The sequence below is a fragment of the Cygnus olor genome, chromosome 13 (assembly GCF_009769625.2).
Source record: "Cygnus olor isolate bCygOlo1 chromosome 13, bCygOlo1.pri.v2, whole genome shotgun sequence".
In the NCBI taxonomy this organism is placed as follows: domain Eukaryota; kingdom Metazoa; phylum Chordata; class Aves; order Anseriformes; family Anatidae; genus Cygnus; species Cygnus olor.
In genome coordinates, this window is record NC_049181.1 from 12,380,129 (window position 1) to 12,403,353 (window position 23,225).

Genomic DNA, 23,225 nt, shown 5'->3' on the forward strand with positions numbered 1-23,225 from the left:
AATCTGCCTCACCACTTCTGAAAGCTCAACTATGTGCTTGTCATGAAGTGATTTGTGAGGACTGTAGTACTTTCAAGTTATTGAAAGACTCTACAAAACGCAGACTACTCATGCAATAATATGCTTTAAGCCACACACACACAACAAGTTAATGCTGTTTTTACATGAGTAGTTGTGTTTGTCTTTTTTGTTTTGTTTAAATCCAAAATTGGCCATCTATAGCTCACCATCCCCACAAATAGATACCCCACTACATGCATCAGTATAAAGCAGCTGTAGCTCTTCCCAGTGGTCACGCCTTAGTTTTGGGTTAAACATCCGGTGAATAATATAAAAATTATGTGGCAAGCAAGAGGCAAAATATGAAACCCTTGAATAACTGACAAATGTATGCTGTTTTTTTGTGCCTTTTTTTTTTTAAGATTCAGTTTGATAAACATTAGAAAGTTACACAGCCTCTTCGACTATGGTGTCTTATGACTTCGCTGAAAAGAGGTGTACAAGTTTTTTATTATTTTTTTCTCCTTGCTAATTGTTGGAGAGGTTAAAGGCAGCCCCCACAAAATTCTGCATTGCTGAACTCTTGGTGTTATTCCTTTGGAACATTTGAAATAGCGTTCACATTTCAAACATCTCGCAAAAAAAAAAAAAGGCAAAAAAAATGGCCAATTTGCCAGAACACCTGGGTAATCTTTCACATTTTAGGATGTTTTGTAACTTTCATTGTTCGTTTATCATTTTACACTAATTTCAATCACTTCTAATTCCTTTGGCATGCCTTACTATATTTGAGTGCTAAGCATAAGCACAACAACTTTCCCCACTGACAGATTTATACTGGTTCATCTGTGTCAGTCATGCAGTATCCATTTACCACTTCACTGTTCTTGCATTTACCAACTACTTATTTATTACTGCATGATTTATTAATATCTTTCATATGAACAGTGTGAATCATTTAAAATATAACAGATGCCGCTGATAGGGAACCAGCTCAGTATCTGATTGTGGAAAACTGAGCAAAGCTAGTCTTTTCATGGAAAAGATCTCCATCAGCCAAACATTATCAGTCCCCAGATGTTCTCCAGGCTGGAATATTCTTTTGGATTTTTATTCATTTATTTAAGAAATATAAGCATACAGACAAAACTCATATGAATGAGTGGCAAACATGTCAAAACTCACATGAATGTAAATATCATGACACAAATTTATACAATCTGCAGTATTTGAAAAAACTGAAGAGGTATTTTGATTTAAGTCAATGCATCACCAAATGGATCTTCCTGGAGATAGAACTAGGATATAGGTATTTACAAAATTGACTTGTTTTACATGAGGTTTTGGACTTTCATTTGTTTTCACATTAGTAATACAATTTTAAAAAAAAACAAAAAACACTAATATTTCTTCAGTCCAACCGGTGTTCTCAGTCTATTGACACCTGATTCCTGATTCTTGGTTCACAGGTTACTAATAACTACCTTTCGAAAACCCTTTACTGGTAATTGTTTTGTTGAGGGGGACAAAGTGTGTCTCTATATCGATAATTGAAGAAAGAGATTTGACATTGCAACATTTAGTTTGTAAAGTATGTGGGAAATCCTTCAGAATGACAGGAACTAATTCAGCATCTGATGGCACTATTATTTCAGCATAAACCAGAATGTTTTCAACAGCAAATGCTTCTGAATACTAACATTAAAAACTAAATAGTAAACATGACATCCTTAGTGCAAAAAAAACAAAGCTTATTTGCTATTTAAAAAAGGTTTTGAATCAGGACCTCATGGCCCTGATTTATCTAACCACCCTGAAAATGAGTAACATCAGGCTAAGCATGGTGCCAATTAAATTACTGCCAGCATAATTTAAAGTAAAGCAAGTGTTGACAATGTAATATGTCACCTGTAAAAGCATCAAACAAATGGCAGCTGAGCCCCAATATCTTTTCCTCTTCAAATAACCAACCACCTTTGCAGATTACACTGCAAACAGGAAAATAAGAACATTCAAATGAATCACTACAAATTGTTGCTGGAAGTTTTTTTGAATGATACAAGATATCCCTTTATAACAAACAGACTCTAATTAAACTCTTCTAAGTTAGGAGGTCAGTGATTCACAGCTGTGCCAAAAAAAATTGCTCAAAAACACATCCTGTGCTCAGTGTTCATTGCAGAGCAAAACAGTTGCAAGTGACAAGAAATACTTTTAGTTACAGTCTATTCTGCTTACTTCAGAGAAATCTGAAGAGATTAATTTTACTTTGTTAGTTTTCTTTTTAAGTTCTGCAGTGAAGGATCATGGTATAAACAATATTGATTTTCATGCATAAATAAAAGATCAGTCAAGGACAAATCAGCTATTTAAACAAACAGGTCAAGAACGTCACAAAGTTAGACATGTCATCCCTACAATATTATTCTAAAAAGCTCGATGGATTTTCAGGAATCTCTAGTAATCACAGGAAGTTTTAATGACAAAAATATCTAGAGTAGGGACAAAACAATGAGGTTTACTTGGTTTTATTTTAGTGAGCACTTTTCATGAGAACAGTAAGAAAAACGGAGACCCTGACCTATCTTTCAATTGAAGGTGTCTCAACTGCTGCAAAGGGCATTCTTAATTCATTAGCTAAATACATGAGCTAATCACAAATACTCTAAATAAGAGTAATTACATCGACAATTTGCATTCTGCCCTTTTACACACGCATACTGGAACAAATGACTTGAAAAGCACTGCTCCCAGTTCTACCACCAATCTCAAGAAATGCAGACCTAATATAATCTCAATTTAGATTTTTTTTTTAATCATTTTAACTAGGATTCAGAAATACTTTACAAAGTTATTAATTAGGCCTTGGGTTCCTTCATAAACATAATAAACAAAACATCTTTTAACCCCCCTTCAAAGCCTGCAGATTTTACAAAATTTTAGTATGATATTCTCAACAAGTATCAAATGATGCCTGATTAGCCGTAATCAATTGTAATACTCTCCTTCATTGAAACACAACTTTTAAGGAAATAGAATTTCTATTGCTGAATGTGTTTGAACTCACAGACATCTAAAGTAACTCAGTATCAGCATAACCAGTTCACAAACACCTGTAGGATGTATTATGCAATGCTCACAAATTAAAATCAATCTAAAATTAAATTACTTTTACAGAGCTGGCCATTAATTTCATGTTCAAGTCTTCACTACAGACTGCATTATGCATAAAATGTTATCTTCTCTTCCATCAAGTGTTGTATAAACAGAACTTGAATCCTTTAGAAGACACAAAACCTTTCAAGTTCCAGCATCCTTTTCTGTTCTGGCTACAGCATCAAAGAAAATTATGGTGTGACTGAGCAGATACAACATTTTAATTACAAAACTACTGCAGGTAAATGGAGTAGAAGATCTGGGAAAGAAACCTGTGGTCTTCACACATACAGTACTTGCACATGCACACAAAAATGTTGTATTAAGACAAGCACTCCACTGAAAAAACTTTTCTTCTTAATTGTTCCTTTATAACAATATTGCTACTCTTACTTAGAATCTTACTTATTAGAAAAAGCACACATGCTTCAAACAAATGTCTTAAATATCTGTCTTGTCAGGTGGCCAATCCATATTCATTCTACTTCCCAGACTACAGTTGATTAATTTCCAAAATGAAGATTAATGGCTATTCAACAATTTCCACTATAATTTCGCAAGATTTTGTATCATGTACAGCTTCATTTGGTTTTGTATTTCAACCAAAGCTGACACTTGCAAAGTAACAGAAATACTATTTATAGAAATACATGACTAGTGCTCTAGAAACAAGATGCACCTGCATTTATAGTTCTTCATAACTGAAATGTTACTTTTAACTAGTGGGTTATCACTGGATATACTGTATCACTGCAAACTCATATCAGCTCCAGAAGTTAAAAGGGGCATTGCATTATAAGAGTTTAAAAGTTTTGAATTTAGTCTGTTTGTTAAACATTGCATCTGAAGTGACCCAGATATCAGAGAACAATTTTATCTCATTTCTCCCATTTTCTTTTTGCTTCAACAGCAGATATTGATAAAACACTTATCAATATGCTATACAAAGATGGAGCTGCACTTCAAAACAAACCTTGCTTATAACCACAAATAGAAAGCTATAAGAACCTTGGGAACTAAGTATCTTTTCTACAATGCTGAAGACAACTTGTGGAATGCAGAATGGAAAGTAAGGATAATTGCAGGTCAGTGTAAAGCATTTCATGAAATCCTTATTTGAACAGTCCAAGCCATGAAGATAAACTAGCTCACAGTTGATTAGAGATCCAGTGTTTCTTCTCCACTGCCCCCAAACTATTTCATTTTTATTGAGTACACTCACTCATCTCCTCTGTGCCAACATCTTCAGTTCCATTGACTATATTAGCTAACCTATTCCACCACTGCTTCTCTGTATACACTGTGCCCTGTTTCCATGGATGTTCAGTCTTGCACTTTCATGTCTTCACTGCATTTTTATCTGCTATTCTTCAAAAGCCATTATGAACAGATGGTATCCCTGTATGAGTGTTCATTGAATCTGCCATGATGGTGTCTGCTTAGTACTGGACAAATTGTTTCGCTCTCAAATTTTTTGGTCTGACATTGGCAGCCACATTAATTTGGGTGCCAAGCTTTCACAATGCATTTTGTTAATGCCTTGTATCAAGCAGCTTTTTTCAATATTGCTAAATAGTTCTGTATTTCAGAGATTACACATACCCCCCCAACCTTTAGTCTGTCAGTCAGGATTTCCGATTGCTCCACGCTACATACAGTAACAATGAAAAGAATTTTCTAGGATGCTAAGAATTACATGTTGCCATATTCAAAAATAGACAGGAAGGAGATTTTGCTTTCTGTCAATGATTTAGCTCCTCTGAAACCTATTATCAGATCTTCCTTTTTCCCAAAGCTAAATAATGCAGCTGTCTCTGAACAAAAAAGATTACACTACCCAGTAAATGCAAACCAACTTCATCTTTCTATATTTCAGCAAATAATCTGAGACATTTTCCAAGCTTGTAAGGCCTGAGTCACTAAAACTTGAATTTGTTTACAAATTACAGATAGATACAAAGGGACATATATTTATCTGGCCCACATTCGAGTGCCTACAGACTTCTATTCATTGGCCTTAGACGCTTTATTATTATTATTATTATTTTATCTTAAAATATGGTTATAAATAAATCCTTATAACAATAATTATAGGGAACCTAGACAAATATTGCTTCAGTCAGTTTTATTTAAATGAGCCTTTTTTGTTTGCATACTGCAAATGGTGCAGTGATGTGGAGAATCTTTTCTATACAACATAATGCAGAAACATACTGTGCATGTAATGCTATCAGCTACTTTTTCAAATAAAATTACAACAGCAATGAAATATTCTTTCCCCAGCTGTACAATTCTAAACCTGTGTTTTATCAATCCTGATCTATCCAGATTTCTTGAAGACTCTTTACCAAAAAAACATAACATGAAATGATTTTTAAAAGGAGCAATCTTGTTTGTTGCAGTACTTTCATCTATTCTAGTCAGGAAAATTGAAAAGCTTGGAAAAGGCAGAGATTGAGTCATATTTGATTTTTTTTTTCCTACAGTTTAGTGCAAGAACATGGTCTTCATGGACTAGTAACTAAAAAAATGGAAGAAATAGATAACCTGAGATCTTGAAGTACTGACACTTATTTGTAATAAGTACTGTTAAAACTCTGGAAACCCAGGCATATTTATTTTTTTGGAGATGTTAACATATTCTGTTCTGTGGAAAATCAAAGAGTGGCAGACCTGTAATCCAGAGAGCACATCAAAATTGCTAAGCCCTCTCATTGTTATAGATTCTTATATAGGCTTGTAACAAGTACCAATATTCATTTCCACCTTCAAAAAAACATACTGACAAATATGCTGGGCAGAGAGGTGCAGGTACTTACAGAGAAGTCCTCTGAAACTTTCAAAACAAATTCCAGTCTTGCTACATTTGATAACAGAAAGTTGGATAAGACTTCGGTCAAAATTTAAGTTTGAGAATAACAGTTATAATCGTCTCATTTCTGTAACACAGGTTTAAGAAGCAATCACCTTTACACGAACAAGAACTGTACAGCAACAATGAACCAAATAAAAGGAAGATGTACTATGCCACATTAATATCTTGTTTGACACTTTCAGATCTTTTTCCTGGCAAAAAAAGCGAATTATCTATCAAAGTACAGTGGCAGCTGGCAACTGTACATGCCAATATCTAGTGTCCTTAAAGAAAAATGTTGCATCTAAAAGGTCTGGCTTACTGTTTCCTTACAAGCTATTCCAAACTGTTTTTTTTGTTTGTTTTTCTCTCCAAAAATAGGTATATTGTAATGCAGGGGAATAACAGAGATTTACAAGACATGTTACAAGTCAGATCCTCCGTTTGAATAAAACAACATATTAAATAAAAGTCAATAAGTAATTTGTACCATTTAAGAATCATGTCTGCGTGTGGAAGGTATTTCTCTATAAAGTTCCCAAACTCCAACAAGTACAGAGAGGTAAGCAAACAGATAACCAAGTTGGTACCAAACAAAATACTTCAAAGTAGTATAGTCTCTTGCCAGTGCAGCACAGCACAAAGCCTGAGCTAATTAGCCCTTCCTATGGTGTTGCTTCTGAGGTCCCTGGCTCTATGAAATGCTCTACTTGCAGTAGACAGATACAGCATTTCTTCTGGAGGTAGAACCAGGATTTGTAACACAGTGTTGTATCTTAGTGAAAGGCTTGAGCACCTGGGTGGTTTGACCATTATCAGACAATTTTCAGGACTTCTGAAGTTACATATAATTAACTCCTTTTGAAGATATGAGTGCTGAAAGCCCTCTTATGGACCCCTTCTCTTTTGCCTATAACCAAAGGAACGCGATAAAAAGGCTTGAACATTTTTGCTCACCCTCAGACCTGTAGGGTCTTTCTGCATTTCTGTCTAGTTATTTGTGCTAACCTTCACGATTCACTTGTGAAAAATACTTACACTGGCAGGTTTCTGTGGCAGAACGCTACAATACTCTCTGGAAATAAAATCATTAGTTTAGTCAATGACATGAAGAAAATGCATGTCTGTAGCATGAGGTAGTGTCATCGATTCTCACTCAGTCTACAGATGTTCCACATTAGCAATGTCATAAATGTTTATACATTTTTTTTCAAACAGAGAACTATAAGGAAAGAATACTGTACATACTTTTCATCTACCATAACATTTTTGTCTGACAGTTGGTGTATTTATTTTAACTGTCAAATTACAATATCTGTCAAAACATATTGCCTTCTTTCTATCACCATATGCCAAGCTAAATAGTCACATTCTCACTTGGATGTCATGACTGCTTCAGCATTTTGTATACTGCATATTTCTCAACTGTAGTACATTCTTTGAAGTAATACATTCCTTTACTAATGAAATAACAAGAAACAAAGTGTCTGTTGTTGTCATTCATTTCCACATCAACCCTTCTATGATATTATGACTATGCCAAGAAATGGCCTGTTCCTTTATACTTAAATGCCATGAATGTGTCTGTACCTGTCATAAGTGTAAAGGGTAAGATTTAAAGAGTGTAAGTGAGCTAAATACCACTTAACCAAACAGAAGGTTAAATCTTGTTCCTAAAAATTGACAGAAGAATATAGAAGCCTATTTCTTGTTTCATCTAATGAAAAATTTCCTTGGAAAACTGGCATTTAAGTGAGACCTGTCTGTCTTTCATTGTTGGCTCTAAATGCAAAGTGGGTGCCTAATTGCCCTCTTAACCTTTTAAAACTACTCTTTCAGCTGCCCTTGGATGTCTTCAAAATAGAGTTTCAGAGTGAACAAAACACAATTTATTATCAATATAGTTGAGGTAGGAAAATCAGCAAAATAGAAACATCAAAAAGAGCCAAGTTCAAAAAAAAAAAAAAACCTTCCTTGAGCTCAGAGATGGTCAGGAGCTATGGGAAAAGAATCTGTTTAGTGGAAGATACCCAAAACTAATTGGAATACCCAAAACTGAATTGGAAGCTATCCTTAACTGAAGTTAAGCAGAAACACATTCAGGTTTTTCTTACATACCACAAGGAGTGAAGAATCTACTTTGTTCATCGCTAGTCAGTTCCAAATATTTATCACCCTCACAGATATAAAAAAAAAAAGTCAAGTTGCCCATTTAAATGTGCCTCTCTTTGAAGGATTAAAGACCCTTTCAGACAATTTCTGGCTCTTTTCTTTACTTACCTATCAAATTAATTCAAATGAGACCACCATAAGAAAATATACTAAAACTTTCCTCTCGCTTGCTTTTATGACTCTATGTGTCAGTCAGTTGGGAAACATGCACAGAGAAGTAAAAATTGCATCGGGATATGCAAGGGAAGCAGTTTCTAGTTGTTTTTTTGCAGTCTGAGGAATAAGTTAACATGGCAATACAGAAGTAGGAAGTTCTGAGTATGAAAAGGCAAAAGCTACCAAATCATGATTAAAATCTACTTTTCAATACTCTGCCTTCCATGACTGGACAGAATGAAAGTTGCACTATATCTCTGAAGTTAAAAAGAACCTGTTAATAAGCTTACCATTACACCAATGCTCAAGTGATTTGATGAATGGGCACAGGAACTCACTTATTTCTGTAGTCCATGTGCGTAGTAAGTTTCTGTTCAGGAATTGTAGAGAAATTGGGATAACAGGAAATAACTTTCAAAGATCAAGAATAAACTCACTATATTCTTCATCTCTTTCTAATAAATACTCAGATGATTGAGTGAAATTATTTAACAATGTTTGATGACTGGATATGTGTTTTCCCAAATTATTAAATTATAAAACAAATAAGTTCATATCTCTTTAAATACAAATGTAAAAGGGATTACATAAAAAGAACGCCTTATAATTATTGTGCCATTCAGAAATAAACAAGTATAAAAACAGTTATTTCCCCCTAGAGTGGATAACACTTCCAGTTTAACAGTCACTGGCAAAGTAATTTGTGAAGTTTATTAAGATTATGGCTTTGCAGGCTCTAATTTATTGAGACAAAGCCTCATTTATGCAGCAACATTAGGACATACTACTGACTCATTTTATATCAAATATTCTTCCTGGAAGAAATTTTTCCACATAATTACTTCAAATAAACGAGGTGTTAATAGTCGGTGAACCAACTCCCTTTAATCTGTTTTTGAAACAATACGTACTCGTGGAAAAATAGCTTAAGATTTTTCAAAACGAAAAATAACTTGATAGTGAAACAGATCAAGTAGCTGGTATTTCTAAATAAATTATTTTAGTTGATTAAACATCTCTTTTTTTCAATGCTTTTACAACATAATGGTTAGATCTCAAATTGATAATTCATTTCTCAGATTGTTGTATAGACGAAAATTGTTGTCGGATCAAATTCTCAGTTTAAGAAGCTTTTATATCCACTTGCATTGGATTGTACCAAATCTAATACGAGCAACATTCAAATCCACCCATAAAGGAAAGACCAGTGAATTTAATGAACATTATCACAGTCTGACACATCTAAGTATGTAGTCCTATTAAACCAGGGGAATCTTGAATAAAACTTGTGATGCAGATACATGAACTACGCTTTCTTCAGAGTCTCCTCAGCCCTGCTAAGAGGTCCTTTTAATCGGAGACCAGATGAAGTTACATGGCTCCTGGGGTAAACTGACTACATAGTTCCTAAATCAGGTTGGATAATCTCATCATGCCTACATGCACTGCGCAGCATCTAAGTGGAGTCTCCTGGATATTGGAAACAGAAGAGTGTCAAAAAAGTTACTAGTAACCATTGCCTTAGTGGTAAGGCACCTTCTACTCACAATGACATCTGAAACCTATCGTTTCAAACAGTCTGCAAAATGGTGGAATTTGAAAGAAAGTAGAACGTGCCATCTCAACACCACCACAGATCAACACTTTCTTTTTTCTTAATTAGATTTAAGGTCCTGAAAGTGTTTCAAAGAGACATACTTTCTTTGTAGTCCAAGGGACATTTTTTTCAATTCACTCCTCCCTGTGAAAATAAGAATACAAATGAAAGCATAGCTGTATCATAATGGGAAGCTCTGCTTATGAGATGTATGTAACCTCTTAAATCTCTCTGATAAAGAATATCACAATCACAGAATGGCTGAGTTGAAAGGAACCTTTTGGAGGTCAAACCCCCTGCTCAAAGCAGGGTCACTGAGAGCAGGATGCTCAGGACTATGTCCAAACAGCTTTTGAATATTTCCAAGAATGGAGACTGCACAGTCTCTCTGGATGACCTGTTCCAGTGCTCAGTCAGTCACGGTAAAAAGAAATAAAATTCCTTATGTTCAGCTGGAACCTCCTGTATTTCAGTTCATGCACCTTGCCTCTTGTCCTGTCACAGGACACCGCTGAAAAGAGCCTGGCTACATCTTCCTTACAGTCTTCCTTCAGGTACTTTTACACATCACGATTTCCCACTCTGAGCCTTCTCTCCTATGAGGAGGGCTGGGCTCAGCTCTCAGTCCCAGCTCTATTAGTCTTTCCTCATAGGAGAGATGTTCCAGTCCCTTAATCATTTTAGTGGTTCTTCACCTAATATCCTAACAAAATAAAAGTCTTCCCCCTACACTGAGCCCCTACCTGTCCTGAGATTTGACTGCATAAGTTTTCCAATTGTTATCTTCCTAAACAGGCAGCACCATATAGAACAAATTTATCTTTTTACTATGAGAAAGTATTCTGTAATCACCTGAAGATTTATAAAGGTGAACATTAGAGAGAAACACGTATCACTGAGTTCAACTTGTAGGACTATGCTAATCTTCAGTGTACAACTCCACAGACCAAACTCATTTCTGTATCTACTGTCTCAAGTGGCAGATGTATTTATTCATAATATATTAGCACTCTGGAGGATTTCCCATCTCTTATGTTAATCCAGTAAATGGATAACATATGTAATTTACATAAGGAGTATCAATGTCATTTTTAAAGCTCAGCAAAACCAGCTTCCATTCTCAAGTTTTTGCTGTTTTGTATTTGGTTTTGCTTTTTGTTTTGTTTCTATTTAAGAAAACTCAAAGAAATGTATTTTTAATAGGGATCAAACTCTTGGAATAACAGTAAATTCAGTGCTTGGAAGATAAGTAAAAAGAATTACAATTAAAATACTTTTTAAAATACTCTGCTTCTTTTCAGCAAATTATTAAACAAGTCCTGTTAAAATAACAAATACTACAGATGCAGATGTTACTCTTTGGAACTCAGTGTTCAATCTAAGCCTTTTTTTCAAAAAGATAAATCATGTTCTGGTAAAAAACAAAACAAAACAAAAAAAACCACCTGTGTTGGGAACAAAGACCCAGGGATTTATCACTGTGGAGATACTTCTCCCTCTCAACATTCATACATGTATGCACTGTGGAAGAGAGCGATCCTCCAGATTTACAACAGGAGCAAAAAATGACAGTCAGAGTGCATCTGTTTCCCAGTGGCCTCCTAATCCTCTCTAGTGCTGAAGTAGAGTGAACGAGTTAAAAGGAGTCAGTTAGAAAAATTAGTGGCATTAGAAAAAAAAATCCTCTTTTTTTTTCCCCAAAGGTAAATTTATACTTATTTTCTCACCAAATAATGACATAAACCTATAGATTTTTCATACCACCATCAAGACGACTTTGGGTTTTCTCTTACTTTGAAGAAGGAAACCCATAAAGGTTACCCTCTGCCCCCATTTTAGTATGGTAAATGGAATTAATATAATATCCAGCTAGGAAGAAGCAATACTCAGCTAGGAAGATGCAGTAATATCAGTATGGAAGCTATTCCTATTTCATATTTTCAAACACAACCTTCAGCAAGCTCAAAACATACAATCACTTTGAAATGCATACTTATAAAGCCTAGTTTAAACCCTAGGGGGAAAAAAACAAAACACCATTATTTCCATTATTTTAAACACTATTTACCCAAGTGCAGCAGCTGTTTTAAAATAAGAAAAACACACATTGTCAGGTTTTTAAGTAAAGTACAAGGAAATTTGTAGTATAACCAGATTTTTTATCTTAAAAAAAAAAAAAATTTAAGTGTAGCCTTGCTCTCTTCCTTCTGTTTGAGGCTTTAAAAAAAAAATTCCCCTGGATACCTGATTGGCTATTATCCGTATCCTTTCTACTTGAGTCCAAAGAGTGACCACAGATTGATATTTTTTTGTTTGGTATATTGGTTAATTTTAAAACATCAACAAAAAACAGGGTGAACAAAGCTATACTGGTCCAGCAGGTGGTAAAGATCCAAAGTGAAATAAATCAAAAAGGATGTGCAACAGTTGCTGGTACTATTATCTCAACCCATTTATGATGTGAATGTTGAGATTCTAACTATCAGTTTCATTAGATGTTACTATTCCTCAGTGCAGACAGCTTTGAAGTGAAAAATCCCTTGATGTACAGCCTTAGAAAAAAATGTTCTTAGCTAAAAGAAAATACCCACTGCCACACAAACTAATGCTTTTGGTTACATTTCTTCCTTTAAAAAAAAATGTAGTTTAAAAAAAAAAGTTTATCATTAATGCGCTTGCTTCTAACAAGTTGGTAAAAAGCATTCATCACTCGTCTCTGTTCACCATGACCCATAAAAGACTCTTTAAAGGCAACAATTCTCCATGTGGGGATCATTATTCTACACAGGAAAAGTAAAGCCCCCACCCCAATAGATTATGATATGCCTTTCTATTCCTTATTCCTTCTACATAAAAAGTTGCAGAACTGAAACTCATTGCCAGTTAAATTAATGGGATGGATTTGATTGGATTGTACCTCTTAGGGCGTGCAATGGTATTTGGTGAACATCACATTCTGTTCCTAAGGAGGAACTATATAATTTTTAAGACTTTTTTTTTTCCTTTCTTTTTACCATGCAACTTTAAGGAGCTAAATCCAGTTGACCTGTTCCTCCTGCAGGAGACAGTTTCTGTTCTGAATCACTTGCTAGAGCAGCCCTCTGTATACATCGACAGTGTAGTTCATTTTGTCCAATTTATACCAGGTATTGCTCATGATTCATTCACACAGGAAAGAAGATCCCACCATCTGTGATGCCGTAGAAGTGTTTAAAGTCCCAGACTCTGGAGACACACCATGGCATACTGTAAACAGAGCAGGGACCAGAGCAGGACCAGTGGTACAGAGCCACATAGACCTCACACCTGCTTCCCAGCACAGAAACAGCCATAGAGACATCACAGCTGCTGACCTACGGGTTGCAGGAAGGAAAGTTAGTACTAACTACTACTCTGTGCCTTTTCACTAAGAGCAAGCAGTAGGGAATAGTGGCAGCATTGCTCTTTGCCAAGAGCCAGCTTGACTGCATGGCCTTGAATTACCTGCTCAGAGAGGAAACAACTTATTCATCACTGACATCGAGTATTAAAGCAAAAGAGTACCATGACTGACTCATGATCCATTCTTTGTTCTTCCCAGGATAACAGAATTATGTGCTGATTCAGAACTGCTGATTCAGTCCTGTGTAATCTTAGCAATTAACCTCTGTATTCTTAATTGTTCGACCGTGTATAGCTTGACAGGTAGTTTTTTTTGAAAAATATATCCTCAGATGTTTAATATGTTTTGTGGTACAACACAAAAAGTAAAGCAGAGGTCATAGTAATTCAAAACATGGCCTTCAAACTAATATTTTTTCCTATACATGTTCCTAGAACACTGTTTAGATGACTGCTGCATATGTAGGAAATGCAAACCCAAATAAACATCAACCAGGAATTACCTTTTCCTGTACCTCATCTTCACAAACACAGGGAGATAATTTCTAATGAACATACTACTTCATTAAAAGAAACAATGCGCAGGTGAAACTGAAAAGTCATCTCCCACCTCCTTCCCACCCAGAAGATATTAGCAATTTTGGTTCAAATACAAATGGAGTATTCTGAACTCAAAACTTTTCCTTCTTTTCTGATACCTTCTTAAAATTCTCTGGCAATACCAATATCTAAGTGTTTAATATGTTGCTAAAGTTAATTTATAACACATCAACGTGAAAAATTCCTTGATGTATTCACTCCTCTATGATACAGTTTCCATTGCTCATCAATTTTTTTTGGATTATTTCTACCTTATTGATTTCTAGCAGCCAGTTTCTATGTTTCACAAGACATGCTCTGCATGTCTCTATGAAATAAGTGGCCTGTATGCTCTTGTAGAGTTAAAACTAACAGGCTTGCAAGCTTTTGGCATTTCTTCAGAGTGGCAGCCCTTAATGTCTTTCAGTCTTATTCTCCTTGACACGAATGTAGTTGCTGCTGACCTTCAGAGGGATGTAAACCATACTACTAAACTACTCTTTCGAACAGGATAAATCCAATGTCATAAGGCTCCCCGCCCCCCCCCCCCCCCCCCCCGCTGAACCCACAAACTGTCACCTAACTCTCCAAAATAATGCAAATCTACCTTTATTTGGGAATTGAGCGAGGGAGATGGGTGTGGGAGAATGTCCACTGTGGACTATATAGGGTTTCGGGTAGGGAGATGCTACAGAAAAGCATATACATCATGGAAGTCTAACACTTAACATAATCCTTGACTTCTCTGAGGCTTTAGTTATACCAGAGATGTGTTTCTCTCTTATTTCTAGCAGATAATTTCCAACTCGTTTTTTACTTGTCTTCTTATACACTTGTACGGGCAGCAGTCTCCTTAATGCACAGTTAACCACAGATGGCAGGGCTCCAGCCTCAGATGTGAGACTGAGATATAACAAATAAATCTTCCAGTACCCTAAAGCAGAGCTGCGTAAACTCGTTTTCATAGTGAGTACTACTTTATGTATGTAGCTTGAAAGGCAATGACACTCTAAATATGTACGCAGGAAAGTATAACATGATTGTACATTAAAGCAACAAGTCTTTCCATACTCAGTTTAACTCTGGATTTACTCACATTGACACCAAACCCAACTTCCTCAGGATCCATCAGTAAGAAGATTACAATTCACATATTTAAAATCAAGTTTTAAAATACTTCAGTTTTTCTTTCTGTTTAATATCAAAAGAACAACTGTCTCCAAAATCAATCAGAAAATTAACAGTACATGATCTAAATACAGATAACCTAGATGGGAGGAGTTATTTGACTGTAAAGGACAAAGCCATAATGAAATGTTTTCCTCTGGGCACACCAAACCCTTCCATTTAAATAATAAAACAAAGCATTGTGTTTTATATATATTAGACTCCTACTCAGGTCTCCCGCTAGAAATTTGCACGTAATAAATTTCAATCTGTTTTTACTGTTATGTTGCTTAAAAACATACATTTAATTTTTCTGTAGAAAACAGTTTTACAAACTAGGACAAAATGTGCTTATGTTAAGGATTTCATAATTTACAATGAGGAAAACAGTCAACTAGCTCACTGCTTAAATGGCATACTAGTTACTAGTAAAGGAAAGAAAACAATGGACAACAAAATTAGCCTGCAGTCTACCACAGAAAATGTTTAGCACTGATTATTTTTATGAAGCCTTATTGCATCAGTTTTGAAAATGTATCTGAACAAACTACTGATAACAAAACCACGTATCAAGCAATAAAACAGTGCTCCTCTCACCAACATCACCCTGGGTGACAAACAGAAGATTTCCTTGATTTGGAAGGAAGGAATTCTGTTTTTTTTGGTTTTCTTTGTTTGTTTTTAAAGTAGGCTGAGCAGTACCACCAACAAATTTAAGAGCTCTCACCGGAAAATTCATATCCTGGGATAGAAGCTTGCCTAAGAACCACTGCCAGTTGCCAAACACAGACTCAGGTTACATAACCACTATTGCAGCTGCAGAACAACCTGCAAGACTTGTGCTCAAAGCAACGTGCCAAGTGTGAAATACCTGGTTTGTATGTTGCTAAATAGCAGCAATATGTAAAAATTCAGCAGTAACTGGGAATTTGATCAAAAGACCTTTCTCCCTCTGAGTCAGAAAACTCAAGGTGTGCACGTATAGCCCGAATGCAATGGAGATTTTATTACTTTAAATGTTTCTCTTAAAAAAAACAAAAGAGAAATAATCTAAACTGATTGTTTCTTGCCACGCCCTTCCACGTTGTTGTTCATTAAAGTATCTTAAACACAATCTACTCTGCAGACACAGCTGTGATCTCATGATGGTATCATTTGCACTTACGTACCAGTTACACTACTGCTAATTTATTCTTACCATTTGGCTGGATCGTAGATCAGCATCACCAGTGTCCTGCCTAACAGCATAAGAGCAACATCTGGCAAATGTAGAGATTTAAAATAATTGATGGAAATATACCAGCTCAAAAGTGACTGAAGGTCTGGCACCTTTTCATTTGTCAAATAAAGCGTTATCTTAATTACAGGGTTTGGGTTTTTCTCTGAGCTTAGAGGGATTTTTTTTTTTCCCTCTACAGCTACTGAATCCCAGCTGTTACAGGATTACCCTTTCCTATCTTAATACTCTAGGCAACACAGCTATAGAGAAGCTACCGCTTGAGAAGAGGGAATATAGAAAGGATCGTTTTCAGAGGTAAACAACATAATGAGCTCCAATTCTGCTAGTAATACAGAGAATACTCCCATGAACTTAGAACCACTGGTGTTCTCTTTTCTGTAAGCATCACTTCAGTTTATATAATTACTAAATTTGTTAATTAAAATCAGCACTCAACAAACCTAAGGAATTAAAAGGATTGTAGCCTGTAGCATTTCATGAATCAAACAGAACATCATGCTAATCAGCTGATCCAGGTTTTTAATTCCAATTTCCTCCAGTCTCATTCTGTTAGACCAATTCTGATATCATTGTCATCCTGCTGGTATCTATTGACACATTCAAGATTCACACCAATGTGCAAATAAAGCATCCCAACGGAATTTCCTTCACTTGAGAAAATTAGGAATAACTTGATGATGATAAGAATATCTCTGTTCACCTTTCTTTTTGAGCAGAAGACATTGTATGAAAGGACAAAATGCAGAGATGATTTATCCTTCCTTTGGAATGCCAATTCATTTGATTTGAACAAGACTGTCAGTGATTTCCTACATGCTATACAACACAACTGATTTTGTTGTTCAGTTGATAGTGAATCATCTGTATAGCCTAAACATGTCAACACCACTCATCTTCTTTGCCTTTCCACATCTCAGTCAAGCACACCTAAACCTTGTTTTTTATAAAAAAACAAACAAACAAAAAAGCTTTGATTAAAATAGCTACAACTTTAATAGATGACTTCTCCCTCATCTTAAAGATACTAACATATGATATTATACAGTGCTAATACACCATTGAACTCTATAAAGTCATGTCATATCACACCAAATTTCACAAAACTACATGCCATATCATCACAACACATTGCACTAATTTCTTGCAAAATGCTACATTTTTAATATGTCCATAGCCACAAAGAAAAGAATTTAATTTACCTGACAGACAGTAGGCTTTATGCTCTATTGCCAGCATTGTAAGTGTTCATGTATTTCATAAGCAGTCATTTCCCCCATTTCTCCATTCTTGGGGGATAAAAAAAAAATAAGCAATGCAAACTTCTACAGTCTGCAGAAATTTGAGATGTGATTTTATTTCTTTTTTTTTTGTTTTTTGACAACACTGGGCTTCAGAAGATGATCATTAGTTTAAATCTTTATCTTCAGATCTTATTCTCTCAGCTCCTTACAAATCATTAAAAAAAATGTTGTCTTCACCACCGCACAGGCTTTTACTATGTGAAACTATACCGCACTAGCTTCTACATTGTATTTGGACTCAAACATGAAATGACCATCAGACAGTGGTATTACAGCCCATTCAATATAACTTTTGTTAAAGAGAATTAAACCTCATTCTCAAACTCAAGACTCCAAGAAGAATTTGAAGTTCATTTGCTTAATACTAAAATCAATAATCTGTCTTCAGGCTGAGATCTACTGAAACAGAAAATAAGAGTCTTCCTACAAAGCATCTTCTAGAAGTTACGTATGAAAAAAACAAGTATCCAGTCTAACTTAAACATATTCAATAGAGCTTGACTGGTTAAGCCACAACAAAGCAGAATTTAGAGGCATTAAAAATAAAGAATTGAGGAAAGACAACTAAAAATGCCTCTGCAGTAAAATGTGTCCAGAATTCATTCATAGGCTACGTACCTATTCTGACCTTCACAGAAGAAAATCTGGTACACAGGAGGTCAATATAGGCTTTCACTCTAGTAAAACTTAATTTTACAGATCAGAAATGTCAGGAGGAAAAAGCGGCTTGCTAGAAGAGAAATTACATATTCTTTCAGTTGAGCGGGGAAAAAAAAGAATGATTTGGAACGTTATGTTCCAAAAACATTCTTCTTACCCTTAACTTCAATTGAAATGCATCGTGTGTCCTCCCTTCATACTTGGAAGGCACCCCAAATGCTTTGAAGTTCATCAGCCTAATGAGGAAGTCCATATAGCTCAGGCAACTGCTGAATACTTAGCAGCTCTTGAAAAGGAGAGTCATTTATAAACCTAAAGGGACAGTTATTCAGAAACAAAAATATAAATTCACTTTCTAGCTTTGCTGCTGACATGACTTGCTGGACTCCAAGCACAAAATTTAAATATAACATGGAAAGGTATTAAAGAAGTCTTTGTTTTGATTCACTACAGCAATGAACATGATATATATACACAGCAAGAGGAAAGCTACAGCTTTTGTCAAATTTTTGTACTCTTGGCATCAGATGAGTGCAATTACTGCACTATCTGAATGCTATAAGGATTTCAATATGACTAGAAGCCTGAATAAAAGAATGCACTTTTTAAACAAGCTTCCTTTTTTAAAGAAAAGGCAGGGGAAGTTTAGGCTGGACTTCAGGAAGAGGTTCTTCACCGAGAGGGTGGTTGCACACTGGAACAGGCTCCCCAGTGAAGTAGTCACTGCACCAAGCCTGTCTGAATTTAAGAAGAGATTGGACTGTGCACTTAGTCACATGGTCTAAATTTTTGGGTAGACCTGTGCGGTGCCAGGAGTTGGACTTGATAATCCTTATGGGTCCCTTCCAACTCGGGATATTCTATGATTCTATGATATTTACTCTATTATATAACTACAGCTTTATACAAGATTTGATCCCCTACTGAATGCCATAGGCTTAGACAAAGTCCCATGATTGAAAATGAGTAAAAGCATTGTTTTCTATTGATACTGAAACAAACTATGGAAAGTATCTGTGTCTGAGAAGCATTACTGATGACCTGAACACTGGTTATTCCCTCAAACTGAGTTTAATTTTCTAATCTGAAAGTACAATAAATACTTAGACCACTGTGCTGTCCTAATAAATTCATTAATTTGGATCACATGATATGAAGTGAAAATGCTTTCATACTGCACACCTTCGTAAAGTACTTCTGCTGCCTGCATATTTTCCAACACATACCTTTTTGTTGCTTGTTTTTTCTGCACTCCTAATTACATAGTAGCTGAATTTCTTGAGAGAAAAAGAACTTGGAAGACACAGACCTCTCAGAGACAAGGGCAGCAATTAAGCTGGAAATGGCTGCTTTTTCTTCAGTGTAAACTGAAGCATAATTATGCAAGTGATGTTTCTGCTATACCACTCCATTATCTGTGTGCCAACATAGAGGCTGTTTCTGCTGGATGGAGGTAACCTAGTCTATCCAGGCTGTGCCAGGACAGAAGGCTTGAAGTTGCCCAGTAATTGCAAATGCCAATATAAAGAACTGTAAATCAAAAATGAAAAGGGGTATTTATAGAGATCCATGTTTCCTGAACATCCTTATCTGGAGAGAAAAGCTTGCAGAACTATCCCAGAACTCATTTAGAAGTCGCAGTTTCTTTTGGATAACTTTAGGAAGCAGGAAGACAATACAACCCATGGTGTGCATAAAACTAAACTCTGAAGTTTGCATGCCATGACAAAGGAATTCTGAAACAAAGTACTGAAATCAAGTATAATAAAGAGCAAGGAAGAGCGAGATAAAAAGTCACCCCAGTGAACCCACTGATGTCAATTGTCTTTCCCAAGTCCAGGGTGCCCATACAGCATATCATGAGATGCAGCACTAAGGTAACAGTGGAGCAGCATTAGTAAGATGCACAGTAGTCACCTCCACTCACACAGGCTGTTATGTTCAGGAGCACTTCAGCTGATGTGGCCAGATTATCAAGCACAATATACATATATTTTGCTCTGGTACAGTATAATTATATGTGCAAGTGTATGAACATGCGCACACACGTGTGAATTAATACTGAAAATAAACTTGATAAAATGTGGCTGACTCTGCTTTTTTTTTTGTATACAAGCCAACATAAACCATTATAAAGGCCTATCTGAGATTAAATGGCACTGAAAAGGAACAGAACCCTTAATTTTTGATATGTATGTGAATTTGACCAGAAAATGACATATTGCCAGTAGCTCCCCAAAGTGCTTGGAGACAACAGAAATATAGAGATAATTTCAATAACTGTAATAAATATAACTCAAGAGGCTTCATGCATGTGTTCCTTGTCATTACATTTTAAACTATCCAGTTACTATTAGATCAGGAGTCTGCGTCAGACATTTCAAAAAAAACTCAACCTTGCCGTCTCCCAGACAAAGTGTTAGACAAAACTTAAGAATTGCTGAAAAATAGCTTTAAAAAAAATGAAATATTTTCAAAGTAACTTCAACTTCCTTCCTTTGATTTTGAATAATTACTCTTAATATTGCAATATTAAGTTTATTAGGTAGAATTCACTCCCTTTGATTCATGCTGTACCTAATTCAAACTCGCTTATAATTTTCTATTTAATAATTTTTTTATTTTTTTTATTTTTTATTTTTTTACAGTTCAGTGAAGGTATGTGTTTTCTTAGGTAAAATTATATTGACATTAACCCCTGATGTCAAACTGCAAAGTAAATTTTTTACTACTATTTGTATTTTTTTTTTAAAGTAGGACTTTTGTTTAAATTTGTCCTGACTTTTTGCTGCCTTCTCCAAAGCTTGTCTCATCAATTTGCACAGTAAACATGTGATTAAAATCACAGCATTCTAAAGATGTGACCATGTAAAACAACCAGAGAAAATAAGAGGAAGGAGAAAACAAGGAAATTTAATTTTACATAAATAAATAAATAGATGGCAAATATGACCATGAAAGTAGATAAGCAGACAGCAAAAGCACTGGGAATGAAAAGTAAAGAACACCATCTGAGCATATTGGATAGTATGAATATTCTGTCGCCTTCGTCCAGCTGGCCAGAGGCTGAGACATGGTACAGCTAACACTGTTAATGTATTTGAGAAGCTTAGCCAGCTCTGCGCTGCCCAGTAATCTCCATGTCTGGCTGCAGCACGAATGAGGGCACTGGCACTTTACGTGGTAAAAATGCAGTTTCTGTGAATCAGGATGACTTTCCTATTCACTTCAACAGGCATCAAATCAAGCCCTTAACTTGGCTGGCTGAACATCCCTCCATCATTTTGAATTAACTTCTCTCTGGATTGGTCATTTCTCTTAAAGACTAACTTCAAAAGGAAGATAAAGGAAGGAAAACAATAACAATTTTCAGAACTGCAAAGAAAAATACAGTCAACTATTCTCTCTATCCATTTAGCATAGACTGTATACATAAGGGGATTAAAGTGCGGCAAGAGAAATTTGTATTGGATTTTGCCACATTTTCTAACAATTAGAAATTAGTGAACATTGATATAGAGTGCCTTGGGACGCTGTGAAATACTGATCATTGTAAGTGTCCAAGAACAGGTTAGGGAACTTTGGAGAGAATGCTTTGGATACAATCAATTTAGTTTCAGAAAAAGATAACGCAAGGGTTGGAATAAGACAAACTCTCAAAATCCCTTCCTGGCTCAATTTCTTAAAAAACAAACAAACAAACAAACAGATATTTGGTAAGAAGGCTAAATTTTCTATAGCATAACATGACACAAGAATACAGTCAAGTATAGATGTGAGTTTCAGCATTTTTCTTTTAAGTTATAACGTAGCTTGCTGCCTTCATCCTTCAGTAATATTTTTCTGTTCTGCTTCCTAATTACCTCCTAGAATAATTATCACGCCATGGCTTGTAGTCATTCCTCAGTTGTAATCACTGGTAATTTGTCTAAGAAAAACATGGCAAGTTCAAATTTTGTAAGAATCTGAGAACTAATTTTTTCCCCAAGTCTTTAGCTAAGCTCAGATTATTTTTTATTTTATTATACTATCCAGAGATCTGAACTTAAAATCATACCATCCTAAGCACTGAATAAATCATGTATCGAGAACTGCTTAATACATTTCATTCATGTAATTCTCCGTTGCTAACAATATTACAGAATATAGGCCCTTACATGAGTTTTGTTTCCACCGAAGTCAATGAAGGTAATCTGAAGTTAGCAGTTTTCTACAAACGAATTCATCATCTTTTAGTCCCATCTTATGACCCCTGTTAACTAGAGTGAGAGTTTAATCTAGCCTCCTACTAAAATGTCCACATAGTTATTTATGACAATTTTGTTGTCCTTGTCACACTGTAATTTGTATTAGTTGTCTGATGGTAACTGATCATGTCACTTTACCATAAAGATTAATTAAATAACTTAAATAATTTATATTTATATATATATATTATTATTATATATATATATATATATTATATATATTAAATAAAATAACTTAATCATTATTTGCACGTTTGAAAATCCTGGCAGCTGGAATCAGGTTATGTCCTTTGGATTTAAGCAAGGGAGAAAAAAAAAAAAAAAGATAAATCCTGTCTCTATACTGAAAATATGAAGAAAAGCTTGAAACGCTTAAGCACTCCAGCACACTAAGTCAATGATAAAAATCTAGCAATAAAATCTCTTAAGTTTAATTACCTTTTTAAAAAAATCTGTATTCTGAACGCCTGTTTGACATTATGAAAAAAATATACTGAAAACTAAGTATGAAAGAGTGTGCCGAGCACTTACCATCAGCAGCATAATCCTTCAGAGAGGCTATATACCTCCTTTGCCTGTAGTACTATAGCATAGTTACTTTTTTAGCATGCATATATTTTCCTTAAGGTAAATCACTGAGATTCTCAAATGTTTTTTTTTCTCTGTGTGAAAGAGGCTCATGTTTTAAAAGCCTATGCTCCTGAACAGGTGCTCA

The 23,225-nt window shown here is 35.3% G+C and overlaps 2 long non-coding RNA genes across 2 annotated transcripts in view; both read right to left on the reverse strand.

Moving 5' to 3' along the window:
* LOC121077479 overlaps window positions 1-23,225 on the reverse strand; it is a 156,730-nt gene that overhangs the window by 81,569 nt on the left and 51,936 nt on the right. The gene's annotated exons all lie outside the window — the stretch shown is intronic.
* On the reverse strand, window positions 6,657-8,714 carry LOC121077480. Its single transcript, XR_005824078.1, has 3 exons — window positions 8,629-8,714; window positions 7,049-7,085; window positions 6,657-6,920 (listed from the first exon to the last, which is right to left on the reverse strand). It is a non-coding gene; the product is annotated as an uncharacterized LOC121077480 (long non-coding RNA).